The sequence below is a fragment of the Temnothorax nylanderi genome, unplaced genomic scaffold (assembly GCF_030848795.1).
Source record: "Temnothorax nylanderi isolate EJ_2023f unplaced genomic scaffold, tnyl_v1.0 TNYL_tig0047_pilon, whole genome shotgun sequence".
NCBI lineage: Eukaryota > Metazoa > Arthropoda > Insecta > Hymenoptera > Formicidae > Temnothorax > Temnothorax nylanderi.
Window position 1 is genome coordinate 1,163,919 of NW_027249109.1, and position 13,955 is coordinate 1,177,873.

General features: G+C 36.7%; 1 protein-coding gene and 1 non-coding gene across 3 annotated transcripts in view; one reads left to right on the forward strand and one right to left on the reverse strand.

Annotated features, from left to right (window-relative positions):
* The first annotated feature begins 1,601 nt into the window (after nucleotides 1-1,601).
* Nucleotides 1,602-13,955, forward strand: part of LOC139772240 (uncharacterized) — a 32,111-nt gene continuing 19,757 nt past the window's right edge. Inside the window, exon 1 of one of the 2 annotated variants that reach the window (XM_071705753.1) lies at nucleotides 1,602-2,813. The gene's annotated coding sequence lies outside the window, so the exon portion shown is untranslated. The remainder of the gene's footprint in view (nucleotides 2,814-13,955) is intronic. The other variant, XM_071705752.1, reaches the window with a different exon arrangement.
* Trnaa-ugc (transfer RNA alanine (anticodon UGC)) lies at nucleotides 12,789-12,860 on the reverse strand. The gene has a single exon. It is a non-coding gene; the product is annotated as a tRNA-Ala (tRNA).

Consider the following 13,955-nt stretch of genomic DNA (forward strand, 5'->3'; position numbering starts at 1 on the left):
CTATTTTATTGACAGTCTAGGATGCGCTCCGAAAGCTGAGAGTACTGAAAATCTAAAGATACGTAACGTGAATTATAGATTTCTATTACTGTCAGTACTCTATTTCGGAATATGCACCCCTAAATTATCAATAAGTAGAACAGATATACGAATGGAATGAAGGATGAGTGAACATCCTGAATGTATATAAATATAAATCATATTGGCAAAATACAACTACATGCGCGATGTAAAAATATCTCACTCTAGAATGTTTTTATCCATTTTTTATCCAATATGTATTTTGCGTTTTTTATAACGAAAAAAGCATTTTTAGATATGTAACTTATTATATCTAAATGATAAACGTTGTAAATAATCCTATCGCGAAAAAATGATCTTTATTTCATTTAACCGAGATTTTATCGTGGGTTATTTTGGCGTGTATACTCTGTATTTACACTCTCGTGCTATGAATATGACGTTCTACTTGACACGCGTCGGACGCTTTATACGTGCTAGTTGAATCGGCGCGCGGCGCGACGTTTGATAAACGCCTCGTAACGCGGTATTAATTTTTCAACGCCTCACACCAGTCACACCAGCGGTGAGCTTTCGCGAAGACAACTTATAACACGGTTTAACTTATAATTAACTTATAATACTAGATCGCCATTGAAAAAACTTATGCCGCTGGTGTTAACCTCGGCACGTTAATCTCTCAGACTGAAAAATACTTTTTCTTTAAAAGTATTTTTATTTCATAGAAAAGGAAGGCAGAACACAATTGTTACAAACTAGGAAAGTGTACTTTTATAGTTTTTTTTACTATCTCCGTAAAGAAAAAAAAGCATAAAGTTATTTCACGTTGGTTTATAAATAATATTTTATCTTCCTTTCCTTTGAGTGAAATAAGGATTTCTGAAGAAACCCAGTTTGAAAAGTTTATTGAAGACAAACGGTGGAGATACTTTTGAAGAAACATTAGTCGCTAACGGAAAGTTAAAAGTCATTTGAATAAGATATCTGCTGATTCTAGCGAGGACGCTACAATGGATCAGTTTGTTTTGTATTCTGCGCTATTTTTATTTTGTCATTGCAATTTGAAATTAATTTTTTGTTTTATTACGCAGACGGCGTCGCGTCATTATGCGTAACGTTATGTTACTTTTACATTATGATTCAGCATGCAGGTTCACAATGTAAATTTAATTCAGAAATATCTACCGAATATCTAAATTTATTTTTTTGCCTTTTAATTCTTACATTGCAGAGAATTTATTCTTATGGTGAGAGCGTAATTCATTTAATGTTTGGTGAAGCTATTATTATCGGAATATCTTTCAGAAATTTTTTAGGAATACTACGAGGCGATATTACAATATACGTGAATTGCATTAACCGTACTTTATTGTCATCTAGCAAATATTCTCTTAAAAACTATCAAAGAGTTGAAAAATTGCAGGATCTTGACATCAGGAGTAAAAATTAGGAAAAATTTAGAGTTGTAAAAAGTTGTAAATTAATTAGGAGCACGAATTTTTTTATTATGTATGTCTATTAAGTACATTTAACAATATCTTGGAATTAAAAAATTAAATTTTATAATAAATATTAATATCACTGCGTTTATTTTTTAGAATAGCATTTTTTGAACTGTAACGATAACTTATTGAGAACGGTTTATTCGATTAACTTCATATTTGACACAAATGTTTATCATAATTGTTTGCGTCGGTTCACGGAAGTTTTTCGCAAATTTCAAAATCATTATTTATTTATTTATTTATTTTACAAGCTCGAATTTTCCAGTAAAAATTTTATATTTGACATTCCCATTTTGCGAAATATTCGTTGTTTTTTTCCAAATCCGCTCGGTAAACCGATAACTTATAACTCTAATAAATAAAAAAATGTAATACTGATTTCAGATCACTCTTGTTGAAGCTAGGATGGTTACCGTTGAAATATGATTATTTTTTAAAACAGAATTGAATTAGGACACGCTGATGTTAATAAAATCAAATTGTTTTATACTAAGATATTGTTAAATGTATTATAATTAATATAGATATACATAATAGAAAGTTCGCACCTCTATTATTAACTTATAACTTTTTACAATTTACTCCCCACATTTTGCTTAATTTTTACTCCTGTTTGAGTTCCGTAACTCCTTATGAAAGGGAAAGCAGATAGGTATGTATAGAATCGCAGGACTTTCCGTACAAGGTCTCCGTCGACAGTAGGTATATCCAGGTATATCGACGCCGGTAGCCGGGTCGCGATATACGGCGAGAACTTCGTTTACGCGCCGTTGCCGGGTGAATCGCGGCGGCGCGTGAACGGCGAGCGCGCGATTGGCCGGCCGGCGCGTCGGCCGACGCTCCGGATTGGCTGCCGCGGCTTGTGTACGTGACGACCGAGAGCGCGGCGTCCGGGGTGAAGTGAGCCGCGACGCGGCCGTGCCTGGCCGCGCCGAGCCGAGCCGAAGTGAACCGCGCGACCATTCGTACGCAACACGCGACGAATGTCGGTTGCGCGGCGGGCGACGCGCGTCGGTTTCTTCTCACGCGAGTGCGAGACGTTCGCCGGTCGCAGAAAACGATCGTCGCTCGCGATCGAACGCGCGCGTGCGCGCGCGCGCGCAAACGCACGTCTCGTCAAAATGTGATCGGATGACTTTCCTGCATCTTTTTTTTTCTCGAGACTCGTACTGCTTCTCTCTTTCTCGCGGAGGCGAAGGGAAGGAGCGCCGGCGAGTTTCGCGCTTCAGGAGGACTCGCGGCAGTCGCGGCTGATGGCGAACATGACACTTTCGTGAGGAGCCGAAGGTAATTTGCATCAGTGTATTTATTCCAAAAAACATGCTTCCGAAATAGTCACTTAAATTTCCCCCATCCCCTGAAAAGAAGTAAAAGAATTCGAGATCTCGCTTCGCGTGGCATCGCCATTTTTTCTCTGATCTTCAAATCCATTTTCTCTCTCTACGTCAATTTTTCACTTTTCTTTAATTCTCACGACCAAGGCTGTCCACTAGTCACCTCTGTTTCACCTCACATTCACGCGCGGCGTTTAGCGGCGTCGCTTAGGCACCTTAGAAAGGCACGCAGGAACGCTCGAAACCGTTACGAGCGATCTCTGATTTTAAACGTGTGGAATTCCGGTCCATAGAAATAAATTCCTGCGGGAGAATTGATCGGGGTAGATCGGTCGTTAAACGAAACGGTTCTCGTTCTAGCGAGAGGACATCGACGGAACCTGTATATACGCCCCGAGATGTGTGATTTCATTATTTAAAATACAGAGATTCTCTTTCTCTCCTGTCTTGTCAAGCGCGACGGTTCAAATCTCCGCGCGCGGCGATGCGCGCGATTCGAGTTTTCGCCGCGGTGAATCCGCACGCATTCTTTGCGCGTTCGTAATGAACTCGCGCTATTCTGCAAGTTGCGAATCACTTGAAGTTATTCAATGATAAAAACATAATATACATTTTCACCCACAAAATACAAAAATGTTAACGTTATAGCGATTTTAGCAAAATATGAATATTTTATCGGTCAAACTACTCATAAATTACGTTTAGACAACTTCGTATAAGCAATTTTTATAGCGGTCTTTATAACAATATTTATAGTATTCTACTTTTTTTATTGTTTTATTATTCAAGCCGCGCTCTGCACTGTTTCGTTTTGAGCGCGTGAAAGTGCATATGTAATGAAATGTGGAATCCTCGAATAACTTTAAAATCGACTTTATTAGCGACTAAAAGTGCCGTTCAATATGCAGAATCCGAGACTTTTGACGAATCTGTTCTCGGAAGCGTACGCGTAAATATGTTGCGTCAATTATTTATCTATTAGCGCGAAGTCGATTATTTTACTCGGAACTTGACGCAACACAAGATTTGGGACAGGATGTATATCCAAAGCCTGCTATAAAAATGATCTTAATTTATGATGGAATTTTATTCATAATTTTACATGCGACTGTAATACAGAAAACTTTTGAAAAATCAGAACGCAATTTATATATAAAATACAATATAATTATATGTAATTATATATTATTTATACATATATTTTACATTTATATTATATTTTATATTTATATTAATTGTACTAATGTGATATAACATTTTAATTAGATTCCAAATACACAACTTGTAAATTTTGTGTTAAATTCTGGCAATTTATTGCAGATTGTCTAAACTGTATCCAAGCTGATATATCTATTCATTCTACAATTTTTTATGGTTGATTTTGTAAGCTATATGATTATTAAATTTGTGAATTAATCCACAGTTTTAATTAACATTTTTACCGCGTTTAAATTCTCACGATGTTGCTATACAGAAGAGCTAATAATTCTTAAACACCGTGCTTTAAAATAATAGATATATTCTTCGAGGATATTTGCGACTTTTAAAAAAGAGAATATACTTCAGATTTCTACGTATACTATTTATATTGAAATAATCGGAAAAGGATTATAATATTTATCTGAAAATATTGCGGTATCTCTCAATAAACTCGGTTCGGCAATCTGCAACGTGCAAAATTTTAGATTTGCATGGTCGATTCGAGTGAGTGGAACACAAAGCGCAAACAACAAAGCTAAAGAAGAGCCAGTCAATACCTGCGCTCGAAACAATTTTTTCATTTACACGATAGTCCTGTCGGTTAGTTAACTGCGTACATTTCTCAAAGAAAATATTGTGTGAATAAAACTAGGTCAACTCTTTTTTAGCGAAACTGAATAAATGCGATATTTCTATGAGAGAGAGAGAGAGAGAGAGAGAGAGAGAGAGAGAGAGAGAGAGAGAGAGAGAGAGAGAGAGAGAGAGAGAGAGACAACTGTTTCTCGAAAAAAGATTAACGCAGAAAGCAAAAACGACTGGATTAAAAGAAAATATACAAATGCATATTCGCGGCGGGCTGAATTATTATTTAATATTATTCATCGACATACTTGAAGTGTATGACTTGTAAATTGATGTAAAATTAACTTATTTTTAATCTTATTTGCGTCGCGCGGATCCGTCTTGCTTTCTTCATTCGTCAAAAAATGACAATTTTTTATGATATGTAAAAAGCGTTAAATAGCCATCGCTTCCTGAGGAAGAGTGCTTTTTGGCGGAGCCGTATGCCTTCGGCAATTGCGACCACGGTCTCCACGGCCCACTGCATTGTCGCAATTCGTCGAGAAGCGGCGCGTTTTTCTCATCGTAACATTAATCTCACCGTGCTTCCGGGAGATAGCCTGGATCGCGGCCGCGTCGCGAGTAAGTACGTCGCTCTACCGTGCCTAGAACGGCGCGAGCTTTTTGCCCATCGACAGGGCCGGTTTGACCCTTTCGGTACAACGGCTCTGTAATCGTTGGTTGGGAGGAAAATCGCGGATTTCTCCGCGAAATTCCATTCCGCACACCGGCCGTTAATACATCGCGTTACCGGTGTCGGATTATCCATTAGGCGCATTAGACATGCGTTTTGCGTTCGAACGGGCCTCGCAATGAATCGCGCGATTTGAAAATTGATATACGAGAATGAAATCCGTGAGACGAAACTGCGAGTAGCGAGTAAGTTTACAGCTGTGATTTATATCACTTTCTGCTCTATGAGCAAATTTTTATCTATATAGATAACATATCAATAAATCTGCATTCTGTAATTCACGGCAATTACACTTCTGCCTCGTTAGATATCGAATTGTTCAAACGTTATGTTATGTTATTGCTTTGTCATAACAATAACAATATTATTATGTTGTTTCTATACAAATCGCCAAGCATTATTGAAATAAAGATATTTTTGCTTTAACAAGGCAACCGATCAGATCGAGGGATGTACGCGATACGCGAAACCAAGGCATTGACCCTAGTACGAAACCTACTTTACGTAACGCATACATACTATGCGTTTGTCCAATGGACTACTTTTTTTAAAGAGTATATCCCAGTATTAGAAATATAGTTAGCTATTGCGTACCAGAGAAAGCTCTAGGAAGCAGCATTTTTTTTTAAATCAAACATTTCAGTATTTTATCGGACGATAAATTATCCGGATATAACTTTAGTATTCAATTATATTGTGACGAAGATCTATCAGATCTCACATTGTTGATCTTCGTTGGCAAGTGTGGAACTCTCTTCGTCGTCCTGGTGAAATTAATGATTGCGAAGTGCAAGAAAACCGAGAGCTCGAGGAGCTCAACAATGTTGCACTGTGTACGCGAAGTAATCTTAAGTTGATCGTCACACCGTGATGACAGATTACAAGAGACTTCTGTGGGCTCGAAAGTGAACGATAGTTCGATTCGATCCCCCCTTTTGAATGCATATAAAATCTCTTTCATGTTAATAGTCGTTCGAATTTATTTTCGAAAGTTTTGGAGTAATTATTTGGAGTAATTCTTTCGAATAAAGATTCGAATTGCTTTAAATATTATTAGAAAACTAAAAATTTTCGAAATTCTGTTGATAAATCTTGAGAATTTTGTATGTCTTTTTGTGTCTAAAAAATATTTCCTTAGAAGTTACAGCTTGAATATCTGAAATGTTTTAAAATGTTTTACAATAAAAATATTTTAAAATGTTTAAAATAAAATTGCCTGTGTATACATATATAAAATAGAAAGTATAAATTAAAATAATAATATAAATTATTATTTAATGTTATAAAAGAAAATAGTATATTTTTGAAACATTGAAGACTTTAAAAAATCGTTTAATTTTAAATAATATTTGAAAGTATTCGAGATTTTTGTCATACATGTCCAAATTCGATATGGCATTATAGCTCATTATCTTTATATTGTATTTGGTAATTTGGCTAAATCTTTTTTTAATTCAATTTCACTAAAAATTGCATTGTACGTTAGTTTTTATTCAATAAGCTTGAAAATAATTGCAGCTCTCTTTACTCTTTTATTAATATACATAAATATAATAAAGATCTATTAAAAAAATTACAGCGCGCGCACAATTCATATATTTTTTATCTTATACATTTTATATTGTTTTAGTTATATCTATAAAAATAAGTAACAATGCGGGTATATATAAATATTTTATTTTATGTAGGTACACGTTGACGCGTAATAAGATACTCTAGAGCAGAGTCATGATAACGTATTTAACGTATTTAACTTTACTTTGTAATCTCGATTGCCATAAACATTATTAGCTGCTCACGGTGATCTTAGAGTAACAGCTATAGATCGTTTCCATAGTACCGTTGTGAGTTTCTGTTGCACACGTGTTATTATTATCATGCTATATACTTCTATTAGCACTAGGTCCTTCATGTTGATTATACAGACAGTTTTCGTGTAAATTACAAACGGCATGTTGGTAATTATAAAACACACTATGTACTATGCTACCACATATTAGGTCATCAAACAACTTGTATCGAGCAATCGCTCCATTTTACAATTATGTCGTCAAGGCTGAAACTTCGTTCGAAGGCTTCTAAAGAACCTAGAACGCAAGATATCAATTAATTACAGAATATGCGAAAACCTCCATAACTTTATTGTTCATATTACATTTTATAATACAGTAGCAATTTTATACGGTAGAATATATAAGTTTCAAGAATTGAGAGTTTTTAATAAGCACGATCAAGAAAATTGTTTTGTCAATTCGAAAGTTGTCGAGGAACTGACAACGCGAGTGACAATGCGTAGTTAGGAAATATATATATAATATATATCAGGAACAAGAAGTAAAGATATTTACGATGTAAAACGTGCAATATTTAACATTTTATTCATGATTAGAATATCTATTTTATATGGACTTTATTGTGTTATTCGTAATAAAATACGCTTAATCTTAATATTAAAAATTATCGCGATATTCGTAAGTTATGCAATTAAAACGATTGTTTGATTTATTTTATATTTTGGTTTATTTTATTAATCTAAGTTATTTTTCTATTCTTTAGAAACAATGATAAATATCTAGACGGGGTAATTAATGCATCTTAATTAATCAAGCAAGTTAGAAATTTGAGAAGATAATACTTTGTAAATATTAATGTTAATAATTTGCTCACTTACAATGATAAACTTATTACCTGTAACGATAAATTCATAATTGTTAATGTCTGTAAGTACGGTTTTTAATATTTAAGAAAAGATTTAATGGATTTCGTAGAGTTATATACGTGTAATTATTTGTAATTTAACAGAATGCTTTAGTAACTGTGCTTGCGGTCTTTTATCTCATAAAAGCAGTGTATAGTCTTTTAATGCAATTGAAAGTTTCAACTTTAAGGCAACGAGTATAAAGTCTTGAGTAGCGTAATCGATATTACAGCTGATGCGTATCATCTCTCTTACGTTATGTCCTCTGCTTATAGGAAAACTTGTCTATAGAATGTAGTTATGATAGTTTACGTTCTACTTTGCCACGTCATTCGCGATGTAAATTATGAGCAGATAATCAGTGCTGTGTAATACTTCATTGCTGTTCTACATAATTACATATGTCCGATATGAATCCCTCGGAAAATATTACAAATCAACAGTGAGCAAATATTTTTCTGTAATATTAAGTTATGTCGATTTCTTTTTATTAAAATCTAAATTGAAATATTTTGCGACAAAGAAGAAAAAAACTTCTTCCTCATTCAGCGTTTAGATAAGGAAACGATTTATATTTGCCAAATAATCACGGTAAAATAGCATTAAATTATTTTATTAAATAATATAATGAATTTGGAACATTTTGTGCTTTTTAAATGTTGCAACGTCCTATATTACAAAGTTGCGTGCGAAAATTATATACGAGAGGCAAAAGCTTTATAAACTGCAATATGTGCAAAAAGTACGGCAACAGCAACGCCCTAATCAAACTGATGAGAATATTACTCGGTTCGGGTTTTATCAGAGCCGTGTTAGGAACTTTTATTAATTTTCCTATAATTACGTTATTATAAACTAGAGTAATCAATTGTAATAAATTCATTGGCAGAGCGTACTCTGAGGAAATAATATAATGCAGGAACAGGCGCTGGGTGTATTCCGCGCTTCCACGCCGTTTCGTTCATGGCGAACTTTTCCCGAATTTGGCCGACTGGCGCCTATTTATATCGCGCCCGTTAAATTGTCTGCGGTACACGTCCACGGCGGGTCCGACTACAGGCACTTCGGCCGGCCGAATCGTCGAATTAAAAAGGGCACATCCTTGGCGGTTGCGGCAGAATCGATCTCGCTTCGTCGGCCTCAACTCGCCGAACTCGCTAATTGCCGAGATTACCGAATCCGCGCTTGGGGCGTACGATTGCGATGTATAACACATGCGATCATTGTAAATCAACTTTGATTAACGTTAACGTTGCGGACTCGCCTGTTATATCTATTGCAGTTGTTAATGTTGCGTTCTAAAAATAAAGCTTCTATAATTAAACTTTGATTAGAACGATAATATCTGCATTGAGAAAAAAGATCGTTTAGGTGACACTCAAAAAAGAGGACGCGGTTATCCTCTTTTAAATAAATATCAAATTATAGACATTATTGCAACAAGTTATTGTATTATTGCAACTAAAATACGCGTTTTTAATCGATTCAGTGATTATGATTATTATAACAATTGTAACTAATTACGTTTCGGCGGATAACACATCTTACATTTATCGTCGAAACTGGATCAAACGTGAAAATCTTTACGGATCCACTCGTTCGATGTTTTATATCTCGCTATATCGGGGAAGATACGCGTTTTGAATATACAAGTCAGAAATGATCGTACGACAGTTTTCAGGTGACACGTCGGAGATGGACACGTCCCGGTGGACGCGTGGGCGCCGTCGACGGTAAAGTGCAGGGCAATACGCGCGCCAGGTGTAAATAAAAACCGCCGTAAGCGCGGCCGAGCGTAACGACCGCCCGGTCCTTTCTTCCGTGGCATTGTCAGCTGGCCGGCACGTTTTGTTCCGATCTCTTTGTGAGTCGACCGCGCTCGGCCGTGGTTACCTTTCCTTTCCCGTGCGAAGCCGGGATGCCCTTCTATTTGCATAAGAATTCCGCAAACGCGGCCCGCGACCCGCGGTAATGGAAAAACTCTCTTCGGATGAAGAGACCGCGGGATCTTCCCGCTTTGCCCGGACGTGTCCTCGTTTTATGAGACACCCCGCAAACCTGCGAACCAAATGGAATCGGAGCGTATTGCTCCTTTCGTAATATAGCGCGTCGCGATCGAACAAGAAATGTGACAGTCGGAAGTTAAACACTGTTCGTTTTAAAACTTCGTTTTAACGCTTATTTTTAGACTGCGAAACGAAATGCCAAGGCGAAAATAAATAATAACAGCTGATACTTCTCGGTTTCGTGAAACGGGACGCCTCGTGTCAGATTCTTAGAAGCTAAACCGATCAATTCCGTGAAATAAACAGTGGAGAAAATTGATGAAATCATAAACTAATGTATACTCTGGGATTAATTAAAATTAAGAAATTTACAGATCAATTTTGGCCTCTGAGAGGCCACATATTCTTCACGCGGTCGTATAAAGGAAAACTGCATTTACTGGGAAGTTGACAAATGCAGATATTATGAAGTCAATTACTCTAAAGAATGCGTTGGAATGAAAATAAATGGTCTCTGGCTACTGGCTAAACGTTAAAATTAGTATCGAGTTCGATGCACCAAAACACGTTCCGCAACGTGCAACCGATAAGCCTGATATCGAAGCACGTTAACCGGATGCGCTTAAGGTACACAGACGTTGTGGGCATCTGTTTCCGTTTAAAACCCCCGCTTAATCCCTCGGTAATCATCGAAAGTTTATATTTATCAGTGATGTATCCCGAATCTGTTTTTTTTAGCGTCGCTCGTTTTTCAAAGTTCTCTAAAAAAATCGCAGTGCGATTTTAATCTTGGAATATGCTTTACATCAAGTTTCCCCGATTCAGGTTTAATCGTGAGCGTTTCCCATTTAAAAATTAAAACACGAAAGGTTCGTTACGTCGGGAGCTATTTATGAACTTTCGAAGCTCGCGAGTTCTCGAACTTCCGTGACGCCGGACAGAAGTTCGTCTCCCCTTGTTTTTATGGGAGGAGCTTGAGTAAACGTCCATTAAGCCACCCCGCGGCTTAAGAATGAGAAGATCGGATTTTAAAGAGGACTCGCGTTATTCCCCGTTGGCCCGGTTCGGGCGCAAGCACGTTCTCCCGTCTCTAGCCGTTCGATTCTGCGCTGCGATATTTTTTTTGCCAATTTTTTTTCTCGGGGACGCGAGTTATAAATTTTATGATTTATTCGTCCCGCTCCCACTCGCGGGGCGAGTGGGCCAGAAATATATACGTAGAGACGGGCAGCAGCATGGGCACCGGCTATTATATAGCCAACCGTGTATGAATTACGGCTGTGTGCATGCCAGTGACGTGCAGTCATCGGCCCAACGGCCGATGCCGATAGCCCTTTGGCTTGGACCCTATACTTAGCGGATAATCGACGCGATATACTGCGCTTATTAGCGGGTATAATAAGCCACATGCCGAACCCACAGGGCCTTCGAGATTCGTTCCGGCGTTCCGTTAAGTAGCCTGCCCTTTCCCCCCTCCGCCCTACCCTCTTCCCTCCCACGTCTCCTTTCCTATCTGTCTCTGTTCTTCTTTGGAAGCGAAACGCGGAACACTTCGAGGGAGTCCCGAAAGAAGCGCGTGCACAATGATAGTGCTTGGTCAATGATGTTGCGGCATTGACATTGTAACGACGAAACTCACGAAAAAAGTACACACGGAGAAAGAAGAGATTTTGCTGGTGTATAGTGAAACTGCATGGTTGCTACTGCATGTCTGATGTAAAAGAAATCAAATTTCTCTATTATAAACTATTTGCTATAGATATCACAAACTTATTCCATCGAATAATCTTGCTGAGTGAACTTGTTCATAAAACGGAGTTCCTGTTAAAGCTTGAGCTGGCTAAATAGAGACTATCCTTAACTGATACATTTCGCTGTTACGGAGAAACAATGTTATTATAACGTAATACTTTGCAGACTCGGTAAAATTATTATTGACAAATAATTCAGCATTCTTAAGAAATTTTTTAGTTGTCCGCATATAGTAATTAACAACGTTTGCTACGACAGCGCAAAACATGCAATGTTCAGCGAATACTTATTTCTCCGTGTATGTGTGCGTATCGCTTTTCAGAAAATATTTTCTAATCCGAATTTATGGTAACAGAACGAATATGTTTGTATTTGTATTACGAATTTGTGTGTTAGAAGGAATTTCTCAAGAAATTTATGCGAAAGGAGTTGTCACGAATGGTGGAATCTGTTCCGAGTTCCGAGTATACATAATGTATATAATGTACTACAATTATTTTTTTACCAACAAATTACGAATGACGATCATTAGACATTAGAAAGAACAATAAATTTTTATATTATAGATAATATAGACGATTAAGACTCTAAAATTTTATTTGAATTAAATTTCGTAGATATACAAATAGATAAGAGGAATTTTTTATTTAATTCCAAAGATCTTTATGCATTTAAAATACGGAAATATTCTATCAGGAAGTATATGTCAGAGTTGATCACGGAGATAAAATAAAATGGAATATAAAAAGTTGTAGGGAACAATAATATGTCTCTCTTTCATCAAACTTTTGCTAAGAGAAAATCAATTCTAAATTGATCGACAAATTTGGTGATGAGAAAATTGTATACAGGGGGTCCATATCTGTGAAATTTACTGTAATTATATAATTAGCGATTATATACGTGTAGCCATATTTATTGTCTATTGATGATCATTGATCAGTAAAAGAAAAAAAATGGAGATGCCGGGGATCGAACCCGGGGCCTTTCACATGCAAAGCGAACGCTCTACCACTGAGCTACATCCCCTGATGACAGGTGATCGTTCCGATTGCAACTATTCTTATTGCCTTTGTTAAAGCAGAGAACGTGGAGTAAAAAAAATTCAATTACGCACACAGTTTTATAAAAATTAAGTCAATATCTTGGTTTTTTGTATAAAATTCACTTATATTTTAATATCTTTAATCAAGATTTTGATTATTTAATCTTTTTTTTCAATTATATTGATTAAATAATAACTTGATTCAATAATATATTATTTAATCAAGATACTGATGAAATTAGTGAGTTAGTAGCAGCATTATTTTGAGAGCATTAGTGCTGCTGCTAGAGAGAGATTATTAATTTAATCATTACATCTTGATTAAGGATACTAAATTATACGTGAATTTTGTACGAAGAATTAACCAGAGATATTAACCAGCATGTAGCTAAGTTTTATGAATCCACGTACGCAGTGGATAAAAAAAAGTATTTGCACACCCAGTTTTGTTACAATAACTTTATTCGAAAGAATAATACATAAGTACGAACTGTGTCGATAAGTAACTTATCTATTACATATACTGTATGTAATAAATTACTTATAGACACAATTCGTACTTATGCATTATTCCTTCGACTAAAGTTATTGTAACAGAACTGGGTGTGCAAATACTTTTTTGATCCACGTATGTAATCTACTTATTTTAATATCTTCAGGGTATACCGATTAAATTAGTAAGCTAGCAGCAGTATTATTTTGAGAGCATTATCATTTTCGCGAGAGTAATGCCAGTCTACATTCTATAGATTATGCCGATACATTGCTATTGTCTTCTAGAAGATGGTTTTACACCGGCAAGATCGACTCGGTAACTATTCGCTGCCCCGGCAACTGCCTCTTCTCGATCAGTAAAAAGCGGGCTCGCGATTATAGAGAGCGTAAAGGGCCGCGGAGAATCAAAGGGACTCGGAGGGCATTCGTGGTTGCGCCAGGGCGGACCGGAGCGCTCTCGCATAATGTACCATTGTTGTTTTGTTAATGTCGAGCGAGACGCGCGAGGCCGCGCGTCGCTCCGTATCGTTCCTGAAGAATCTCGCAATAATGCGCGTCGCACAGTAATTCCGGCGAGAGGGATG